The sequence below is a fragment of the Wolffia australiana genome, chromosome 13 (genome assembly GCF_029677425.1).
Source record: "Wolffia australiana isolate 7733 chromosome 13, ASM2967742v1".
NCBI classification, from domain to species: domain Eukaryota; kingdom Viridiplantae; phylum Streptophyta; class Magnoliopsida; order Alismatales; family Araceae; genus Wolffia; species Wolffia australiana.
Window position 1 is genome coordinate 4,115,013 of NC_135847.1, and position 21,746 is coordinate 4,136,758.

General features: G+C 43.6%; 1 long non-coding RNA gene across 1 annotated transcript; it reads right to left on the minus strand.

The window, feature by feature from the left end:
- Positions 1-804: 804 nt before the first annotated feature.
- LOC144711453 (uncharacterized) lies at positions 805-2,167 on the minus strand. The gene is made up of 2 exons (XR_013583550.1): positions 1,992-2,167; positions 805-1,332 (listed from the first exon to the last, which is right to left on the minus strand). It is a non-coding gene; the product is annotated as an uncharacterized LOC144711453 (long non-coding RNA).
- Positions 2,168-21,746: the final 19,579 nt, after the last annotated feature.

Here is a 21,746-nt window from a genome sequence, read left to right on the forward strand (position 1 = left end):
TATTTTAACTATTTATTATAATTATCCCTATGTTTTTGGTGGATCTAGTGACTGATATAAGAATTAATTCTATTAGTGCTTCAACTAAGACAAATATGTTACTTGTGATATTTATATATTGTTATAGGACAGAAAATGATAAATTCAAATATTTTTATTCACTTTATATTCATAGTAAGTTAATTTTTTATTTTTAAACTATTTTTACCTCATTTCAGTGGATAAAGTTAGAAGACAATATCTTAATAAAGAGACAATAAAAACCTTTAAAATATTACAAACATATGTGTTAATCAAATTATATTCTAAAATCACTTGCTAAGTATGGATTAGTTTACCTTGAATCACCCTATGCTATCTAAAATAAGTTTTTTATAATATTGTTTCTCAGTATGCCATCTCTGGCTTAGATGACATATTGTAACCTAATTTCTGGTCGATCACTTGGCAAAAAGGAATAGCTTAAGAAGGGGTTGTCATTGTGTCTCTTTAGGGTCAAGAGAAGCTTAGTTAGGCATCCATGTTTATCAAGCCACATATGTCATACAGAAGCTCAATTAATGATATATTAGGTATCTAAGCCCCTTTGGCAAGTAGGGAGGACAATTATTCCCAATTACTACAGATAATTCCATTTTATCAAAGAGAGGGAATCCATGGGATTGGTTTGCCTGTAGAGAACAATATAACTAAACTGTACTTTTAGTTGATTGAAATGCCATTTCAGGATGGCTTTATATTTTTTCTTGTCGACAATTATTATTAGGCAATGATGTAATACGTGGGATGCCGGGAGCAGCGGTAGGTATTACGTCACATCAAAAAGAAGAATCTGATAATTTTGTTAGTGAGATATGCAAGTTTAAAATGACTCTAACTGAGCAATAATAGGGGCGACCGGCTAAGGGGAACGATACGACAACTCCTCCAAATGAGAAAAGATCGTGACAGACTCCCGATGACCCTCTGGATCGTGGGGCTGAAACGTGAAAGTAGAATAGAAACTGGTGGCATCCTTGTGCGGCGCGCGAGCGCGACGAGTTTGCGCGGGCAGCGGGGTGTGCAGGCAGTGCGGTCACGGTGTGGGCGTGCGAGCGCAGCTGGAGTCCGCGGACGGCGCGGCGTGTGCACAGTGCAGAGCGGCGAGGGGCACGAGAGCGCGGTGAGTGCACGCGGGTGGCGCAGCGAGTGCGCTGCGCGGAGCGGAGTAGGAGCGCGGAGCGGGGCGATGTGGCCTGTGGTGGAGGCGATTCTTCAAGAAGAAACCACCAGCGAGCCTCTTGAGGTTCTTGATGAGCAACCGCCAAGAAGAGCAAATCTTGAAGGTTGAATCTTCAGGAAACAGTGAAGAGAGATCAGTCGGCGACAAGGCGTGGCACGGAGTGATCTCGACATGTGTAGCGAGGCGTGGACGAGGAGCACGATCTCCACAATCTTGGACTCTACAACTATCTAATCTCTCTCTAAACAGGAATGAAAGAAAGAACATTCAATTTTCAAACTTCAGAAGATCTGTCTCTCAATTGGGCATGCCATCCCCTTATGGATGCCAAGTAGCCGTTCCTAGAGAATGAAACCGTCGCGAGACGGTGTCCTCCTCTAAACAAGTGTTAGAATGACGAAAAGGTAACGGACGAGGCCCAATACAACGGCCCAATCCGATTGTCCAACGAAATCAAAAAAAATTACAACCAAACGATAAGGGAAAATTTACGAATGACTTTATGCCGGATACTTGAAGTCGGGATCGTGAACGTCGGCACGAGTGGCTCGGTGCGGTTGAATTCGTCCCGTATCGGTGTAGGTTTAGAAAAAATTCAAATATCTATCTTGCTTTTGGAATATCTATCATTTTATGATTCTGATTGATCCTTGGTGTAGCCTTCTATCAGGGAAGTGGGATGGAGTAGTGTAGATGCTCCCAGGGTTGAAGACTAGAACATGAATGATCAGAGGAGAGGTTGAACAAAGGAGGTAGCACAGGTACCTACGTTGTGTAGTATGAGTCGCACATTTAACATAGCGTTCGGACTCATGTGCCTTCCAGAACCAGGGGAGTTCCCTTGCTCCTGCAGGGACGGGGAGCCTGAAGACTTGACATTAAGATAATGATCATGAGCGAGGGAGGTCCTAAAGGTAGAGACAGGGAAAAGATCAATGGCCTTAGATTCATTCTTATTTGCTGACCTCTCAGAGGGAGAGCTGCCCTGTTTTATTAAAAATATCCAAGGGCCAAATGACCAAAATGTCCCTCAGTGGACTAGTTTAATGGAACTACCCCTAGACAGGATGGGGATCTTATCTAGTTTCTTTTTTATTTGTTTCTATGGTGGCAGGATCGGAATCAAGAAGGAACGCTGGGGATAAGGATGTTTGTTTCTGCCCATGTTGTGTAGTCCATCTATTTCTACTCTATGCTTTGGTAATGCGGCCTAATGGGAGTTCAATTAGTTTGCCCAAACTGATGGCTTTATTGTATTGATTGAAATTAATGTCATTTAAACGGTGGAAGCGATCGGCCCGATCCGTTGACCATGATTTACCGCAAGGATCAGACAGCGTGAAAGGCGATAGGGCATGTCGAAACTGAAGACCATATGCAGGTAACCCACTGCGATTTTCAGAGAATCGAAGTATTTGAATCTCACACGCCGCAAATGACGACATATCTTAAGACTAAATCAACTTCCCAAATCTACCCGCCAGATCTTCCATCAACCACGCACGAGTTCCTATCTTTGTGTCTCTCTTTCGCTTTCTCTCCCTCTCTCTCTCTCCCTCGTTCCATCTGTCTTTCTCTGGTTTCTCTCTCTCTCCCCCCCTGGTTCTCTCTCTCTTTTTTCACTCTGTCGTTTCCTCTCTTCTCTATCTCTCTGCAGTATCTCTCTCTGTCTCGTTTCTCTCTCTCTTTCTGCCAGTCTTTATTTTGTCCCTCGAATTTACCTCTTGTTTCTCTCTCTCCCTCATTTCTCTCTTTTTCTCTTTCGTTCTCTCTTTTCGTCTCCCGCTGCTTCACTCTTTCAAAGACTCTCTCTCTCTCTCTTTGTGTCACTCATTCTTTCTTTCTCTCTTGATCATCGTGTGCGTAATGAGAAAAGTAGATGAAGAAATGGAACTAACAGTTGATAAAAACTTGATTGAAGAAAAAACGGTTTTTACTGTTGAAGAGATAGTTGAGCGATCAAAGAATAATGATGAGCTCAATTTGCCTAGCCAGTGATTCAGGTCAGAAGTGAACCCTGATCAGATTCACCGTCGTATCAGATTGTGCTTTATGCATAAGTCGTGCATAAGTCGACCGTATTAGAGCCACAGCTCTATCAAACTGCTATTCTGAACAGAAGCCAACCATGTTGGATAAAACTCCACCCGCCGCTTCCGCACCACTTGGAGAAGCCGCCTGCAGCAACCGTTGCACTTCCGGCACATCGCCGACGACTCAGCCTGTCAGCATCCTGGTACACCACTAGAGATGCTGCCTATATCAGCCGTTGCCGCCCTTATCGCGTCTGAGAGGGCAATCGTACTAAAATACTACATAGACTTAGTTGAGCATTGGCGAGATGGAGGCCCTACGATGGAACTGGATATTAAAATATTTCCTCGGAAAGTCAATATTAGAGAGGTCGAGGTAGATACCAATAGCATAACCTAAATGTTATTTTAAATGGCGCATATGACTTTCGGGTATGCCAGTACTCCAGCAGTTTTTTTTTCCGGTTTGATACCTGTTATTAGGCCCACTATTTTATTTCTCGGGTGCCGTGTACCATTGGAAAAACTTCTAAATTATGCAGAGAAGCTTCCGGCATGAACATAAGCTTCCTTTTTTATTTGTTCTTATGCGGCTGGATATGGATCGAGAAGGAACTGTGAGGCTAGGGATATGTGCGTTCCATCAGCAATCAGTTCTGCCCATGTGCCGCCGTCTATCCACTTTTAATCATCATCCACACCAAACCGGAGAAGCGTCAGCGTTTCTAATTGGCGCAGTGGGAGATCAACAATTCTACCCAATGGCATGTCTCATTTCTGCCGATTGCATTCAGACAGATCGAGTCAAAATTATTGAATAATTCCGAGATATTGAAGCGTACGTAGAGTTATGGGCGACTTATCTAAAGACTTTTGAGCGATGGTCATGCAAAACATTTATCGGCGACGTGATAGTAAAACATCAATGGCCGCACCATACATATAAATCGTTTTTGTTGGGCGGCTATGGATAGCAAATGAAAATGAACGCATAAAGACAACCCACCATCATAGAAAATATATCGTAGATTATCAACAGAGTGCACCTTTCCCTCTTTCTTCCTAGGTCCATATCAAGTTGACTTTAAATAAAAGAGTAGTATATTGGTATTTAGTAGCACCAATCATGGAGGGCAAGCATTAAATGGATCTACTTAACCATCAACGCTCTAAAGATTAGAAATGTATACCCCATGCAAGGTTTCAACAACGCAAAAAATGTATACATCGAAATAAATCATCCAAACCAGTTTACAATTGAATTGGTTTATAAGTATGTAATCTATGTTGACTCTATAAATATCAACTCTCCAAGTTTTGGCATATAGTGGACGTAGACCCCGTAGAGGGTTGCCATCTCATAATCGTGAATAAGACTATCAATCTTCCCCGTAAGAAACTCTCTGTAATAGTTTAATATAACTATCGTCCAAGTTGTCGGAGCAAGGAAGAACCCACCTTCGGGCAGGAGTCAATAAATAGGGTTCATAGGAACAATGTACATGTGTGGATTGTGGAAGCAGATCCCCACAAGAGGTTTCCCATGGCTACCACGTTACGTGGGATCACCAGTGCTCTTCATTTGCCTTCTCTTTGCGAGCGCGGCATCTCAGAATCCGAATGCCCCTGGTCAAAATAAAAATCCTGCTCCTCCTCCCCCGCCATCTCCGCCTCCACCGCCATCTCCCCCACCACCTCCGTCCCCGCCCCCTCCACCTTCGCCACCCCCGCCGCCTTCGCCCCCACCATCCCCGCCTCCGTCCCCCTCCACCGCCACCTCCGCCTCCTCCACCGTCTCCGCCCCCTCCTCCGTCCCCCCCTCCACCGCCATCTCCGCCTCCTCCACCGTCCCCGCCCCCGCCTCCTTCCCCCTCCACCGCCATCTCCTCCACCACTGTCTCCACCTCCTCCACCTTCTCCGCCCCCACCTCCAGCCGTCACCTGCCCAATAGCTGTATCCACCCTGGGAATATGCCTCAGCACTTTGAATGCTCTAAGGCTCGGGACGTTTTTCATTTTAAACCCTTGTTGCGTGCTCCTGCTCACAATTCCTTCCTTGGCTCGACCTGTTTGCCTTTGCCAAGCTGCAACGGCGGGCTTCCTGGGGATTCAAGTCTCATTCTCGCTGGATATAGCCCGACTTCTTACGTCTTGTGGCTTCCTTCTGCCGCCAAACTTTACGTGCCCTTAAAGGTGTGAAGACGGCTGCGGAAGCTCCTGAAGCGCAACTTGATGACTTCGGACAACTTCTGCTTCCCTGAAACTCTGGTGTATCGCTCTGGAATCATATCTCTTACTGTTTTCAATGAAATAAATGACGAACTTTTGCTTGAGCATTATAAAAGTAGGGATTGGCGTTCCCCAACCATCTTCCGAGCCCTCCTCTCCTTCTCTCTCTCGTTGTTTCTCTGTCTTTCTGTCGCTCTCTCTCGCTCTTTCTCTATCTCTCTCTCTCGTTCATTGTCTGTCTGTCTGTCTGTCTCTCGTTCTTTCTCTTTTCCTCTCTTGCTCTTTCTGTCTCTCCCCCGTTCATTCCGTCTCTCGCTCTTTCTCTTTTCATCTCTCCTCTTTCTCTGTCTCTTTCCCGTTCATTCTCATTCTCTCGATCTTTCACTTTTTCTCTCTCGCTCTTTCTCTTTTCCTCTCTTGCTCTTTCTCTGTCTCTCTCCCGTTCATTCTCTGTCTCTCGCTATTTCTTTGTCTCCCTCCCGTTCATTCTCTGTCTCTCTCTCTTTATTTGTCTTTCTCCCGTTCATTCTCTGTCTCTCGCTCTTTCTCTGTCTCTCTCCCGTTCATTCTCTGTCTCTCGCTCTTTCTCTGTCTCTCCCGTTCATTCTCTGTCTCTCCCGTTCATTCTCTGTCTCTCGCTCTTTCTCTGTCTCTCTCCCGTTCATTCTCTGTCTCTCGCTCTTTCTCTGTCTCTCTCCCGTTCATACTCTTTCTCTCGCTCTTTCTCTTTTCCTCTCTCGCTCTTCCTTTTTTTCTCTCTCGCTCTTTCTCTTGCGCTCTCTTGTTCATTCTTTGTCGCTCGCTCTTTCTCTTTCTCTCTCTCGTTTAATCTGTCTCGTTTTTCTTTCTCTCTCTGGTTTATTACGGTCTGTTTTTTTCAACATCTGGTTTCCTACTATCTGGTTCTTACTCTGTCACTCCTAATTTGTGTTTCTCGTTTTTTCTCTCACTTTTCATTTTCTCTCTAGTTTTCCTCTTTCTCTCTTTCTCTCGCCTTTCTCCCTCGTCTCTCTGTCTGCCGTTATCTATGTCTCTGTCTGTCGCTGTTGTCTACGTCTCTTTCTCTCTTGTGTGTGAGAAAGAGAGGGCATGTGTGACAGTGTGATTACCCTCTCTCCCGCCCTCCCCGATCCCCCGAATTTCCTGACCGGCCCCCTCCACACGTTTCCCCATTCCCACTTGTCTTAGTCCCCGCTGTTCAATAAGATTTGAGTATTGGCTTTTGTGGTGCAATAGTGTCGATTTCTTCTCATGTACTGTTGTTTTCTGATTATTAATTTTACCACAATATCATGCCAATTGGATGCAGGGATCCAAGTTTCGGTTATAAAGCTAGGAAGGGACCGGATACGGGCTCGGTTCCCGTTCAGGTTTGTGTGAGTCTGAATTATTCAATCTCTCCTAAAATAATGAACAGTAGGAAGTCAGGCATTAGATTGTAATTATTGAACTCCCACTATACCACATTATATAAACACATGCCGGTCGTCATGCTTAGGTGTGGATGACAAATTAAAATGAAGGGACAACCACACATGGGCATATCTGGTTGCTGATAATAAACAGTAGTCCTCGATTCATATCCAACCGCTTTAAAAATATCAAAAATGAATATTATGTGAATCTTCCCTGAACAAGGAAGATATTCAAAACTTACATGGCCCTTCTGAAATAAAATAATAAGACTAATAGGGACGAATATCTCTTCATCATCCATTTGCCAACATATGTTATAAAATAATAATAGGAATGAGATAGCATAAAGTTTACAATGACATTTAGAAGTATAACATAAACTAGTGCAGTTATGCAAAAAATTATATAAACGCCCTCATTGATACCGGGGAGGAATGATCTAAGCTTGAGAATTTAATAATAAGGATGAGACAAAATTGGATCGATAGATATATTTTTAAATATTTTTATACTATTCATAGTATTCATTTTTTTGCATGTTAAAAAATAAATATTGTAATTTTTTGTCATTTCTCTAATTCATATTACTATTTTATTACATGACCATCGCCCAAAAGTCTTAAGATATGTCTCCGATAACTGTACATCCGATTCAATCTCTCTGAATTATTTAAATTGTCTAATTAAATCTGTCCGAATATAATCAACAGAACTAGGCAATCCAACTAGTAAGAATTGTAGAACTCCCGCCACGCCATATTACAAACGCTGAGGCTTTTCACGGTTCGGTGTGGACAAAGAGTTAAAATGGATGGCCTGGGCCACAGGGGCAGAACTGATTGCTGATAATAAACAAATATCCCTACCCTAAAATTTCCTTCTTGATCCATATTCAGCTGCTTTAGAACAAATAAAAAAAAGGAAGCGCATGTTCATATCCCGGAGGCTTATCTGCACAAATCAGAAGTTTTCCCAATGTAATACGGCACTTGAGAAGTAAAAATGTGGGCCTAATAACGGATGTCCAAAATTAATATAATAAAAAACTGTTACGTTCCCGAAAAGTCTCGTGTCATTGAAAATAACATTCGGGTTATATTATTGTAAGCAGCCCCATTGTAGGCCGGTTTCCGTCTCGTCAATGTTGAAGAAGGCCTATGAAGTAGTACAGTACGATTACTGGCGAAATGGACGGCAACTGCTGGTATAAACTGCATCTCTTGTGGCGTAGCAGGATAGTCATAGGCCGCGTTTTCTGCGATGTGCCCGGACTACACCGGCTGCTGCAGGTAGTTTCTCCAAATGGTGTGGAAGCGGTGGAAGCGCTCACAAAGAGAAGGCAAACGAAGAGAGCACTGGTGATCCCATGTAACGTGGAAGCCATGGGAAACCGTTTGTGGGCATCTGCTTCCACAATCCACATTCCACACATGTAAATTGTTCCCATGAACCCTATTTATTGACTCCTCCCGGAAGGAGGGTTCTTCCGTGCTTCAACAACCTGCGTGATAGTTACATTAAACTATTAAAGAGAGTTTCTTTCGGGGAAGGTTGATAGTCTTATTCACGTGTATGAGATGGCAACCCTCTACCAGGTTTATGCCCAGCATAAGCGAAAACTTGGAGAGTTGATATTTGTAGTCAACATAGATTACATATAACCAATTCAATTGTACATTTATTTGGATGCTTTCTTTGACGGATACAAATTTTTGCGTTGTTGAAACCTTGCATGGTAAATCTGTTTCTAATCTTTACAATGTTGACAGTTTGGTAAGTCTATTCAATGCAAACCTTGCCCTCGATGATAGGTGCTACCAAATACGAATATACTGTCCTCTTTTATTTAAAGTCGCCTCGAAATAGACCTAGAAAGAAAGAGGGAAAGTCGCGCCTGCATTATTTCTCATTATGTGATGTACGGTTGTCTTTGGCCATCGATTTCTATTCGCCATCATCTAGTGTCTGACCAATCATCATCTAGTGTGCCGCCATTGGTGTTTTACTATCAGGTAAGCCGCAGATCTTTTACATGCCCACCTCTAAAAGGTCTTAAGATATGTTGTCCGTAAAGATATGTGTAATTGAATCTGTCTGAATTATCCAATATTTATGACTCGATCTGTCTGAAAACGATCGGCAGAAAGAAGCCATGCCAATGGGTAGAATTGTTGATCTCCCACTGCGTCACATTACAACCCCTTACTCTTTTCCGGCTGGGTGTGGATAAGGAGTAAAAATGGATTGCCTGGGACATGTGCAGAACTGATTGCTGATGATAAACAAAATATCTCTACCCTATTTTTCCTTCTTGATCCATGTCCAGGCGCTTTAGAACAACTAAAAAAAGGAAGCGCATGTTCATATCCCGGAGGCTTACCTGCATTCATCAGAAGTTTCCCAAATGTTACGTGGCACATGAGAAATAAAAGGGAAAATACTACCAAAGAACTCCCGTTTTTGTCAAAAAAATAGCATGAACTTTCATGCTTGTCTAAAAAATAGCATGGGCCAATAAGAAGACGCCACTGGGCGTCTTCTTTTTTGTCACCCATGGTCAAATGCTGACGAGGTAGCCACCGTGGCAGCCAGGTGGACTCCACGGTGGCATCCACGTCAGCAGCCGCCGCGGACGCCGCCCGTCTCCGTCCGCCGACGCCGCTGCCCGTCTCCGTCCCCCCCCGCCGCCCGGGGGAGGAGGGCGAGGCGAGGAGGGGGCCGGGCGGAGGCGGGGGGTGGTGGCGGCCAGGGAGGAGGACGGGACGGGCAGGGGCGGCCGCAGGCAGAGGAGAGCTGGAGAGAGGGGACGGCGGGGCGGCGGGCGGCGGCGAGGGGGTGGGGGGGAGCGGCGGGGAATGGAGGAGGGGGGGGTGGAGCGGCGGGGAAGGGGGGAGCAGGCGGTGGCGCGGCGGGAGTGGGGGAGGGGGCGGCGGAGCGGCGGGGAAGGGGGGAGCGAGCGGGGGCGCAGCGGGAAAGGAGGGAGCCGTCCTGTCCTCCTCCCTGGCCACCACCACCCCCCGCCTCCGCCGCCGGCGCGGACGGGTACGGGCGGCGTCGGCGGCGGCCGGAGACGGGCGGCGGCGTCGGACGGAGACTTGCGGCGTCGGCGGCGGAGACGGGCGGCGTCGGCGGCCGGAGACGGGCGACGTCGGCGGACGGAGACGGGCGGCGGCGGGGGACGGAGACGGGCGGCGGCATCGGAGGAGACGGGTCGCGTCGGCGGCGGAGACGGGCGGCATCCGCGGCGGCTGCTGACGTGGATGCCACCATGGAGTCCACCTGGCTGCCACGGGGGCTACCACGTCAGCAGTTGACCATGGCTGACAAAAAAGAAGACGCCACTTGGCGTCTTCTTATTGGCCCATGCTATTTTTTTTAGAAGGTTCATGCTTTTTGACAAAAATGGACCGCAACGGCGAATATTAGCGGCATCTCTAATGCGTAACAGGTTAGTGACTGGTTACGTCCAAAGTAAGACAAAAAACTGTTGCTATTTAGAAAAGACATCTGTGTCATTGAAAATAACGTCTGGATTATATTATTGTTCTCTTTCATGACGTTTCCAGTGTTGACTTTGCGAGGAGTATCTTAATAAGCAGCCTCGTTGTAGGCCTATGAAGTAGTTCTGTACGATAGCCCTCTTGATTCGGTGAAATAACGTCTGATCTTTGCAGTAGCGTAGCAGGATAGTGACAGGACGCGTCTTCTGCGATGTGCCTGGAGTGCGACGGCTGCCGCAGGCAGCTTCTCCAAGCGCTGTGGAAGCGGTGGGTTGAAGTTTTATCGATCATGGTTGGCTTCTGCTCATAATCTTAAATTGATAGAACTGCGAGTCTAATATGGGTTAACTGATGCATAGAATCAAAATCTGATACAATCAGGGATTACTTCTTATCATGGAAAGTGGCTAAGCAAATTGTGTTCACTATTATTCTTTGATCGCTCAGCTATCTCTTGAACTGTGCATTCCACTTTTCTTCAATTGCGTTTTTTATTAACTGCTTATCTGTTGGAAGATGAATTAATTGGATCGACTGGATCGACTTCAAGGATGTCTCCACGAATGGACTGAATCAAGGCTGCCTCCACAAGGGACTGAATAAGGAGGAGATTGATGAAGTCGAAGGGACTGAAGAGACTGGATCGACTTCATCATCCTCCTCGATTTAGTCCCTTCGTGGAGACATCCTTGATACCGAGACGTTCTCTCATCTCAGTAAATTTCTGTCTTCCAAGTGATTTAGTAAACATATCAGCCAGTTGATCTACGATCTTCACATAATCCACTGTGATCAATTCATCTGCCACAAATTGACGAATGAAATGATAGTGCACATCTATGTGCTTGGTAGGACAGTGATGAACTGGATTCTTGCGGAGGATAATTGCTGGTTTCTTGTCTACGAGAAGCTTCATAGAATTCTCCTCGATCCCACTTCCTTCACTACTAAGTTGACTCAGCCAAACACCTTGACAGGTGGCTGTGGCAGCTGCAATGTACTCTGTCTCATCGAAGTAATGCCATCGTTTTCTTCTTTTGAGAGGCTGATGCGGAACACATAACATAGATGCGTGAATTTAATAAAATGACACAAATATATTGTTAATTATGAATCCTTGACGACGATCCAAATTTGGCTTAATCCTATACGAAGGGAATACGAAGATGGAGTAAGGGTTCTATGAGGCACTTTGGTGATACAATAAGGTATTAACTAAAGAAATGTGGTATTTGAAATGGTCATCTAAAGTGAAACACTGGAAATTATGAGCAACCTTCACTAGAGCAAATTAATAATTATCATGAACCATAAAGATCTCAAAAGTTTAAGGTGTCTCAAGGTACCTGAGAGATGGAGCCAATAGCTTGAGTATCTTGATGTGGAGTGGCCTTGATGTACGTTGATCTGGAGCTCAACGAGTGATACAAAGGAAGATAGTGGAAGGTGTGGGAAGAAGGATAAATGGACGTGTGGGTTTGATCAACACAAGAGAGTGTTTATGGATAAGGTGAAAGGAATGGAATTGAAGTGTGAAGTGGGATGAATTGGATGGAATAAGGCGTTGGAATTGGTGAAGTGAAGAAAGAGTACAAGTTGAACTAGGTGAATATGGTGGATTAGTTTGAATGAAAGTATTCAATGATGGGGAATGATGGGGGGTAAGTGGATAGGAAAATGATGGAAAGGTTAGGGTATGGAGAAAGGAAGAAGAAACCCGAGAGGAGTTGACGATGTTGAAGAAAAACAAACCACGTACTCATTCTATTATCGATCCATATCCGTTGCCGTTATCGCCAGAAGCAAAATCACCAAGGAATCACTCTTTTTCTCACAAAACACTTCACAATAATTCTCAAGAAAGGTGTTCATACAAGCAGGCTCATGGCCCTTTTAATGGGAGAGAAACATGCAGTTCCAAGGAAAATAAACTCCCAATTCGAAATGGTGGTTGAAGAGAAAATGGTATAGAGAAGGGTAGTTCCACGTAGAGAAAGTTGTGGAGAAAGGTGAGGCGGAGAAGTCATGAGAGAAGAGAGAAAATTAGAGAGAAAAAGAAAGGTGGAATGGTCAATAATTATCGGTGGTCAAGAACGAGTCAGGGCGGATAGAAAAAGAGAGAAGAAGTGGAGAAGAAAAGTCAAAGAAAGGAGATGAGGGAGGAGAGAGAATAAGAAGCGTGCCATAGAAGAAAAGAAAAGAAAAAGAAAAGAGAGAGGAAGAGAGAGAAGAAAAAGGGGACCATTTCACAACGGAGGCCCAGATGATTAGTTATGTTTTAAAGAAAAATACTTGCTCGGAATTAGTTTTCCTATCTCGTTCATCACCGGCAAAGCGACTCTCTTGAGTGCAGTGAGGTGTTATCACGTAGGTTGCTCCATAAACCTGCTACATACCTTAGACTACCAACCAATGAATCTTTTGATTGAGTTGACTTCATTCTTACATTAAGGGGAGTATGACCTGAATTGCAATCTCCCATTTGTTTAAAATTCATAATACCACTTGCAGAAGTCCTTTGGGATGGAGTTATACGACCTTCTTCTTTACTCACCTTAATCTCTAAATAGGAGCACAAATGTCGGATGTCACTCATCTTAAAGTGATGCTTCACTTTTCCTTCGAATTCATTGATGTGAATTTATTTTCCACCTGTGACAAAGAGATCATTGACATATACTTCAATGATCAAGTGAATGCTATCTAAGATATTCAAGTAGATAGCTTGTTCATAGTTGCTTCTTCTGAAACCAAGAGAAACAAGACAATTGTGAAGTTTAAAAGAACATACACGAGGAGCTTGCTTGAGCCCATAGAGTGCCTTTTTCAACCTCAAAACAGGTTCTTGTTTCGCCTTTACCAAGAATCCATCCAGTTGATTGACATAGAGCTCCTCCTTCACGTATCTGTTTTGAAAGGCCGATTTCACATCGAACTGGTGTAGTAACCACCCTCTTTGAGCTGTGATGGCAATTATTAGAACACGGATTGATTCAAAATAAACCACAGGCGCAAATACCTTGTCATATTCTATGCCAGCCTTTTAAGAATAGCCCTTGACTACTAGTCTTGCCTTGTGTCCTATTACTTCTCCAAGATCATTTCTCTTGCTTTTAAAAATCCGCTAAAGCCCGATTGGTCTGCAACCTCTTGTATGCATAACTAATTCCAAATGCCATTTTGATCAATTGTTTCCATCTCCTCCATCATAGTTAATCTCCATGTTTCTTCTCAACAAGCTCCTGCATAACTCACAGGTTTTTCAGTAAAGACAATGCACTCTTGTACTTCAGAAATAAGTAAGATGGTGTCCCTCTATAATTGAGTAAGATATTTGAAATTTTCAGGATAATATTGCTCAGATTATGAAGTTTGAGCACAGTAGTATTCATGGGCTTAAGAAAAATCTTCATAATCCTCTAGTTCGAAGTGATTAGGTTCATCGTCTCATGAATTAGTGTAAATAATAGGAAAAAATGTAAGATCAGGTATACTATCGCATTTAAGTTCCAATGCTACTTGGCATCTTCTTTAAAAACATCATCTCTACTGATGTGAACTGTACCTTTGACTAGGTCAAAACATCAGTAGCCCTTTGAACTAACTTCATACCCTGCGAACACCATAAGTGAACTCCGATCTTTAAGCTTCTTTTGATATTTTTAATGATATTTCATATGTACTATGGAACCAAACACTCATAGATGTTCAACGGATAGCTTCCTACCTCTCCACTTCTCATATGTTATCATACCATTCAAACTATGAGTGAATGATCGATTAAGGAGTTAGACAGCAGTACTTACAGTCTCTCATAATTCTTAAGGTAAGTTCTTCTGTTTCAGCATACTTCGGACAATAGACATGAATGTCTGTTTCGTTCTCATAACTACACTACTTTGTTGAGGTGAGTGAGTGATCCAAACTAGGGGTTGAAAGTTGATGATGAAAAGATCACTAAGTAAGTTGTTTGCGAGGGCAGTATGCACCAATGAACTATTTTATTACCTTACTAGTAATACTTTGTAAGGGTCGATCCCTCAGGGAGCTAGGTAGCTAGTTAGGATGAATTTCAATTGAATTTAAAGTTTCAGATTGTATAAATCTCTTTCATTATGTTTTTAGTTGTTAAGCTGGTTTATGTTAAATGGAAAAAAGATGAATATGATTTTAATTATGTATAGAAAATTTTCCGTGTAAAGCCTAGACAGAGAATGATTTTTGAGATTTTTTCCAAAATTTTTTATCGTCTCTAAGGAGAGATTAAAAATTCTGAAATTAACTGGGTTGTAATTCCCTTATCCGGTTCAAAGTCTTTGAACCGGATGAGAGAGAGCTATCCAAATCGTTACCGAACTGAGTTAACTCAGTTGGGGAACGATTCCCGACAATTTTGAGTGAAGGGAGAGAGGAGCCCACAGTGCGGGTGGTGGAGATTGCACGATGAAGATTGCACGTTCATGGCGGTTGGAGTAGCAACCGCCGGCACCCTCTTCTTTCCCCCACGATTCCGACTTTCTTCTTTCCCTCTATGGATCTATAAGATCCCAAAACTTTCAATGTTTTGGATGGCGATTTTAATTTGAAGAAAAGATTACTTCAGGAAATCTCGCCCATCGGTTTCTCCTCAGCCGCCGCTGTCGCCGCTGGAAGTGCCGCTGCCGCCGTTGCTGAGGGGAAGCCCTCCTGCTGCCATCTTCATTGATCTTTATCTCTATTGGGCCGTTCTTTCTCCTCCGACGGACTGTTTCTCCCTCTCAATCGATCTCTCTTTCCACGTTAACTCTTTCAATTCTCCCTCTTTCTGGGTTCCCCTCTCATTCACATTCTTATTTCCCGTCTCTCTCAAAGTCGTCTTTCTTCATAGTTCTTTCTTGTTCGTCCTCTCCTTTCTGTTCTCTCTCAATCTCTCTGTCTTTTCCCGTTCTCTCTCTCATCGCTCTCTTTTTTCCCATTCTCTCTCTCGTCTCTCTCCCTCCTTCCCGTTCTCTCTCTCAATCACCCTCTCTTTTCCCGTTCTTCCCCTACGATACTTTTTGTTCGCTTTCTCTCTTCTTTGTTTCTCTTTCTCTACCGGGCTCTCTCTTAATTTCCGTCTCTCTCCTTTATCTATCGGCAATCTCCTTCCCTCTCTCCATCATTCATTCGCTTTGTCTTACCCCCTCTTTGAATTGTCTCTCTCTTACTCCAGTTATTTCTCTCAATCTTCTCTCTTTCTAGTTCTCTTTAGATCTCTCTATCCCTCTCGGCGAGTTCCCTCTCTAACGTTATCTCTCTATCATGCACCCCTTCTCTCTCTCTCTCTCTCCCCGCCTACTTCCTCTCCTTCTGTCACCTAATTCTTCTCTCGACCACACGCCTATCATTCACACTCACCTCTATTCTCTCTCTTTCTATCTTCTCTATTTTCCCTCATTCTATATTCTCTATTTCTCTCGTTATCTCCCACATCCACGCTTTTTATAACCAGACCTCTCTCTCTCTCTTTTCGTTTTTTTCTCTTTTTTCCCCCTCTCTCATTAATGCCTTCTTTCTTCTTCTCACAGTAGCACTACTATTCCTCTGACTCTCTCTTTCTTTCTCTCCTCTTTCTTTCTCTCGGGCCACATCTGCGGTCCGTCCTGCATCAGTGGGTGCTCCGCCGCTGTATGTGCGGGTGGAAGAGCCACTTGTGCACTGGGCTTCAGCGCTCCGCTGCTGGTCGCGTCGGCAGGGGTGCTCTCACGTGCGATGGACCAAAACAGTGATATCTGGAGTTCCAGATATTGGTTTGACACGTGTGAGTAGCCGTTGGAAAGCTTAAGACGTTGGCTATCTGCTTGGGTTAGCAAAGAAGCTAAGAAAAAGTCTAGGAAGAGGTATAATGAGAAGAAGAAAGGAACCTCTTTTGTCACAACCGGGGGGGCCCAAGGTGGTTTCTTCAGCTCCCTACCAACAGGCTTCAAGATCCAGGACGTTCCCAGAAGACTCCTTGCACCTTCAGGATGAAGGTGGACCTAGGAACAAGCTCAACAAGAAAGAAAGTGAACAAAACAATACTAAATTCTTGAATGTCCTCAAGGAGGATGAGGGGACCCTTTTATAGGGTTACATGTGTTTGTTTAAGTGATTCTTGGTGGTTGGATCATGGATGAACGTCCATGATTGAGTTCATGAGGCCTCAATCCAGGTGATCAGACCTCAACCAACCAGATGCTTTCCCTCTAGGTCGAATTTGGAAGGAAAGGAACAAGTTGGTTAGAGTTAGTTACAAGTCATTCATAGCCCTTGGATTTGAGCTGGAATGGATGGATGGATGGGTTCCACCTCATGAATCCTGTGCTGGATCTCGACCCTGGGCTCTCCTCCAAACAGGATTTGCCAGCTGGAGTTATCCTCACGTGTCTAGATCATCCTAAAAGCCTCCAAGGATCTTGTAGAAGGTTTTCTTCAAGTTCCTCTACACCAAGCCTATCGGTTGAGTCTGCTCTACTAATTAGCATGCTTCTTTTTCTTCACATCTCCTTTTGACTTGAAATTTTGTCCCAAGCCTCAAGACTCCTGTTTTGACTTCCCATAAAATTTTTTAACTTTATGACCACGTAAAGTCAATCTTTGACCTGAAACGTCAACACCCTAGGGAAATTGTTAGATTCATATACCACTTGACTCATTGAGTCTAGTGGGGCTTGGAAATATCTCTCAAATCCTCTTAAACATAAATCCCAAAATGTGTAACTTGGTCAAATACATGCCATAGCATTGATGGAAACCTTAATTGAGTAGAAAACACTAGCTTTTTAATCATTGGAAAAGACTGAAGGCATGATTTTATTACCATGCAAAATAACAATTTTTGCATTGTTGAACTTAATTTTAGGAGATTAAAGATGAATAGTGCATGCAATTGACTACCAGTGAGAAAAGGACATTCAATTGATGTTTGATGCCTTGTGAATCAAAATAAGAATTATATTCAACAGAATTAAATTCACATCCTCTATCACTTCTGCGAGATTTTTTCAGCTTTGTCCATGGACTTGAACTTCTTGAAATGAGTCAATGCTTCTAACTTTTGTTTCAGCAAAGCTACCCATATTAACTTTGAGAAATCATCCACAATTATGTTGAAATATTGACTTCCCCCTAACGTGGATGGGTCGATTGGACCACATATATCAGCATGAACCAATTCAAGGGATGCTTGGGCTCTATACTCTGACCTTTTTGGAAATGAAGTTTGAATCCGCTTCCCTGCCAAACATCTTTGACAGATATGATTAGGTACCTTAATTAGTGTTAGTCCTTCCACTAACTATTTGCTTGAGATATTCTTCAAAGAGTGATAATTCAGATGACCATAGATGAGATGCCATAGTCTACTTGAATCATAGCTATCTTGTATGAGAAGACAATCATCAGCCACTTGGAGTTTCAGCAAATATAGGTGTCCATCTGAGGGACAAATTTTGGCAAGAAAAGTGTCATTTTGGTCATACAGTCTTAAACATCCTTTGATATAACACGACCTGCCGGGATCGGTCGGCTCGGGTTACACCATAGCTAACGTCTAGGGATTCTTTAAATGCTAAGTATTATGATGATGATTTTTGGGAAAACAACTGACAAGTACGAGACAACTCACGGTCAAATTCAACAGTTAGCTAAGTTGGGGAAGTTCGATTGAGCACAATCGACTTCCTAACGTCCCTTTGGACCAGTTTTGAACACGTAAGACGAGGGATAGCTCTACTATCCAAGGGCGTCTGATGTCCCATAAAGGAGATAATGCACTACCACAAGAAAAAAATGTGACTAATCATTCTTTCTATGGTTTTAGAACAGGTCTACCGGGTCCTATTTCTTGAGGCACTAAACAATAGCAAGACAAAAACTGAAAGAGAGTAAAGATCTGCAATCAGAGAGGAAAAGGATTCCAATGAACCTGGTGAGTTGATCAAGAAACTGTCGTTGCCAATTATTGCCGAGTCAAGTAATGGCGTGGAGCTTGCGGGCAGCAAATGGAAAGGAGAAGTGCAGCCTGGAATCAACACACGTGATCACAGTGTGCGGGCATGGCCGGGCGATGCACAAGCACACGATGCACGAGCCAGTGCGGAGGCGGCTGTCAGGGCAACCACCAGTGGGCGCGGCGTGAGGGTGCGACGCATGGGGCACGGCGCACAGGAGCGCAGCGGCGGCGTGAGAACACGGTGCACTGGCATGGGGACATGGCGCACTGGCACGAGGGCGTGGCACACGCACGGGTGTGCAGCGCGAAGGCGCGGGAGTGCATGGTGCCGCACACAGAGAGTGGCAGACGGGTGCAGGCGCGCGGACGCAACGAGTCGGCAACGGAGCGATGATGACTGGCCATCTCGGCGGTGGTGGTGCGGATTCTCTGGCGGCGATGGACTCTAGTGGCAAAGGACGGTGTCGGTGATCCAAGAACACCTCCAGGATCCACGTTCTTGATAGCTTCTTGAACTGTAACTGCCAAGAACTTGGTTTTCTTGCAAGAGAGAAAGCTAGGACTATGAGGAGACGAGGGACTCCACGTTGATCCTCTCATGGAGAATAAGCCACGTCTCCCACGATCTACAATGATGTCAACTTCTACGAACTATCCTCTAGGCTATGGCTAAAAATGAAAAAAAAACAACACAATACTTGGCTTTCTCACAATAAGTCTGTCCATCCTCTTGGGCATGCCATCCTTATATAGGGTCATGGGCATGCCCAATCGGCATAACATGAGAGAACCGTCTCAACACGAGTGGTTCTCTCCAAAATGAGAAAATTAAACGAACGAAATGGACAAAGGCCAAAAAACAAGCGGCCCGGTCCAAAATTCAGCGAGGAAATTACAACAAAGACATGAAGAAAATAAAATAGAAAAAATGCATGCAGCTTCGACTTTCACTTTGAGTACTTGAATGATGCGTCGCATGCGTCAACTCGAGCGGCTCGATGTGCTTGTTGGCGACGGTCCGTCTTGCTCTCAAGAGGGTCCCCCATCATCCTTCATGCATAATCACATTTTATCCTTCTTCGTCAAGTCTCGCTGAACAGATAATATTAACACATAATTCAGGTATAGAGTTAACACCACCAAAATGGGTTCTTTATCCATCCTTCTATAAGACAGTTATACTTCCTCTGCATTGAATTTATAACTCGTGAATTGTCTCTAAATTCACAAAAGCTTCTCCTGAGTTGTTAAGCTTGGTAAAAAAAATCTGATCCCCTGTCATGTGTCTAGTATCCCTTTCGTTTATAAACGATAGATCAGAGTGTTGATGATCAATCTCCAAGCTTCAAAGGTGAATTTCACTCTGAGCTGCTTCAATTACCATGAGAATAGAGGAAGTCGCTGCTGCTTGAGTAGCTGAGCTTTCTGCCATCTGAGTGGACTCAGCCACATAGGGGTAATCCTCCCTCTCCTTTTCTGCACTTCAGCATTCATATGCGCAGTAACCATACTTTTGAAAATTATAGCATGGACTTTTTAATTTGTCAAAGAACTTCTTACCTTATTCATCGAGGAATGGATTGTGTCATCAGCCTCAACCTCTTCCTCTGTCGCAGTTGCGATTCGATCTCTTTCGCATGGTAAGGTTTCCTCATCATTTGCTATCTCGGCTTTACCCTTGGCCAATAAGGCATGCTTCTCTTCACGAGATTCCCATTCTCTAAGCCACAATTCATGAACTGTAAGTGAGTCAATTACCTTGTCAAGACTAACTTTGTCGAGATCATCATATTGATCTAAGGAAAGTGTAAATGGGTTGAACTTTGAAGGGGTTGCCCGCAAAAACTGCCTCACTGGTTTTTTCTCCCCCACTGTGCCACCCATATACTGCAGATCTGAGACAATGCACGTGAATGTCGTTGCGAAATCCACCACTGAGACATTATTGGACATCATAATCGCACTTCAAGCCGTGGATGGGTGATTGAATAATGTGATCCACATTGAGCTTCCTCTGTCACCGATTTCTCATTTGCCGACTTCTTGGCATCGGGCATCATCAGCTGATCTTCTAGAGTTGTGCTAATGATCGAGGAGAGTGCCAAAGATATTTCTTCTTTGGAACTTTTTCTCTGATAATGCCTGCCATAAATCATACGAGTCAGGGTATACCTCAATGGATGTGGACCAGACGCGATACTTTGTCTTCGAGAGTTCTCTCCCATATTCTTCACCATCTGCAGATCCCTTGGTGTCTAGGTGCTCTGATACCACTTGTTAACTCCGCAAAGTGCGTAAAGTTGCACAAGTTCTGATTCACAATCAAATCAAACTGAAAAAATAATGAAAACCACACAAAAACTAAGAACGAGCTAAGTTCATACATTTCATCAAATACTTTGCTCTTTACATAGAGCAACCAATAAGGTGAGGGATGATATAAGTTTGTTATAACTAACTCCCACATGGTGGCTGGTGTACTGATGTCTCACTTGACAGTTCCCATTGCTATTATAACTCATCATGCTGAATGGCAATGATTAAACCTGTAAAATGAATATAACTGACTCGGGAAGTAAAAGAAAGCAACTTTCAACCGACTAGGTTGACTTCATCACTCCTGCTTCTTCTCCTTCGAATGCTTCTTCTTCTTCTTCTTCTTCTTCTTCTTCTTCTTCTCCTCCTCCTCCTCCTTCTGCTTCTCCTTATCCTTCTCCTTTTCTTTCTGCTTCCTCTTCTTCTTCTTCTCCTTCTCTTTATGCTTCTTCTTCTCCTTCTGCTTCTTGTTCTTCTCCTTATTCTCCTTCTTCTTCTTCTTTTTCTCCTTCTTCTTCTTCTTCTTCTTCTTCTTCTTCTTCTTCTTCTCCTTCTTCTTCTCCTTCTTCTTCTTCTTTTTCTCCTTCTTCTTCTTCTTCTTCTTCTTCTTCTTCTCCTTCTTCTTTTCTTCTTCTTTTTCTCCTTCTTCTTCTTCTTCTTCTTCTTCTTCTTCTCCTTCTTCTTCTTCTTCTTCTCCTTCTTCTTCTTCTTCTTCTTCTTCTCCTTATTCTTGGAATAAATGACGAGGAAATCAAAATGGTGATAGAGGAGAAGGAAGAGAGAGAAGAGGAATAGACACCAAGATTGGTGACGAGAAAATTATTTTATTTGTGTAATAATAGGAAGTTTCGGTTTTAATCCTATAAGTTATAGATGGTTATAACAGACATCTGTGTTTAAATCCTAGCCGTTGATGTATGGTTTAATCCTAATAATTATAACAGGTTATAACGAATATATGTGCATGAATTCAGGTTGTTGATCGATTTTATCTGAGCCCTCTATATTTCATCCTGAACACTAAATCTCATAAAGAGTATAGTGTATGTGTCAATTTATTACTAGCTAATCTCGTGAAG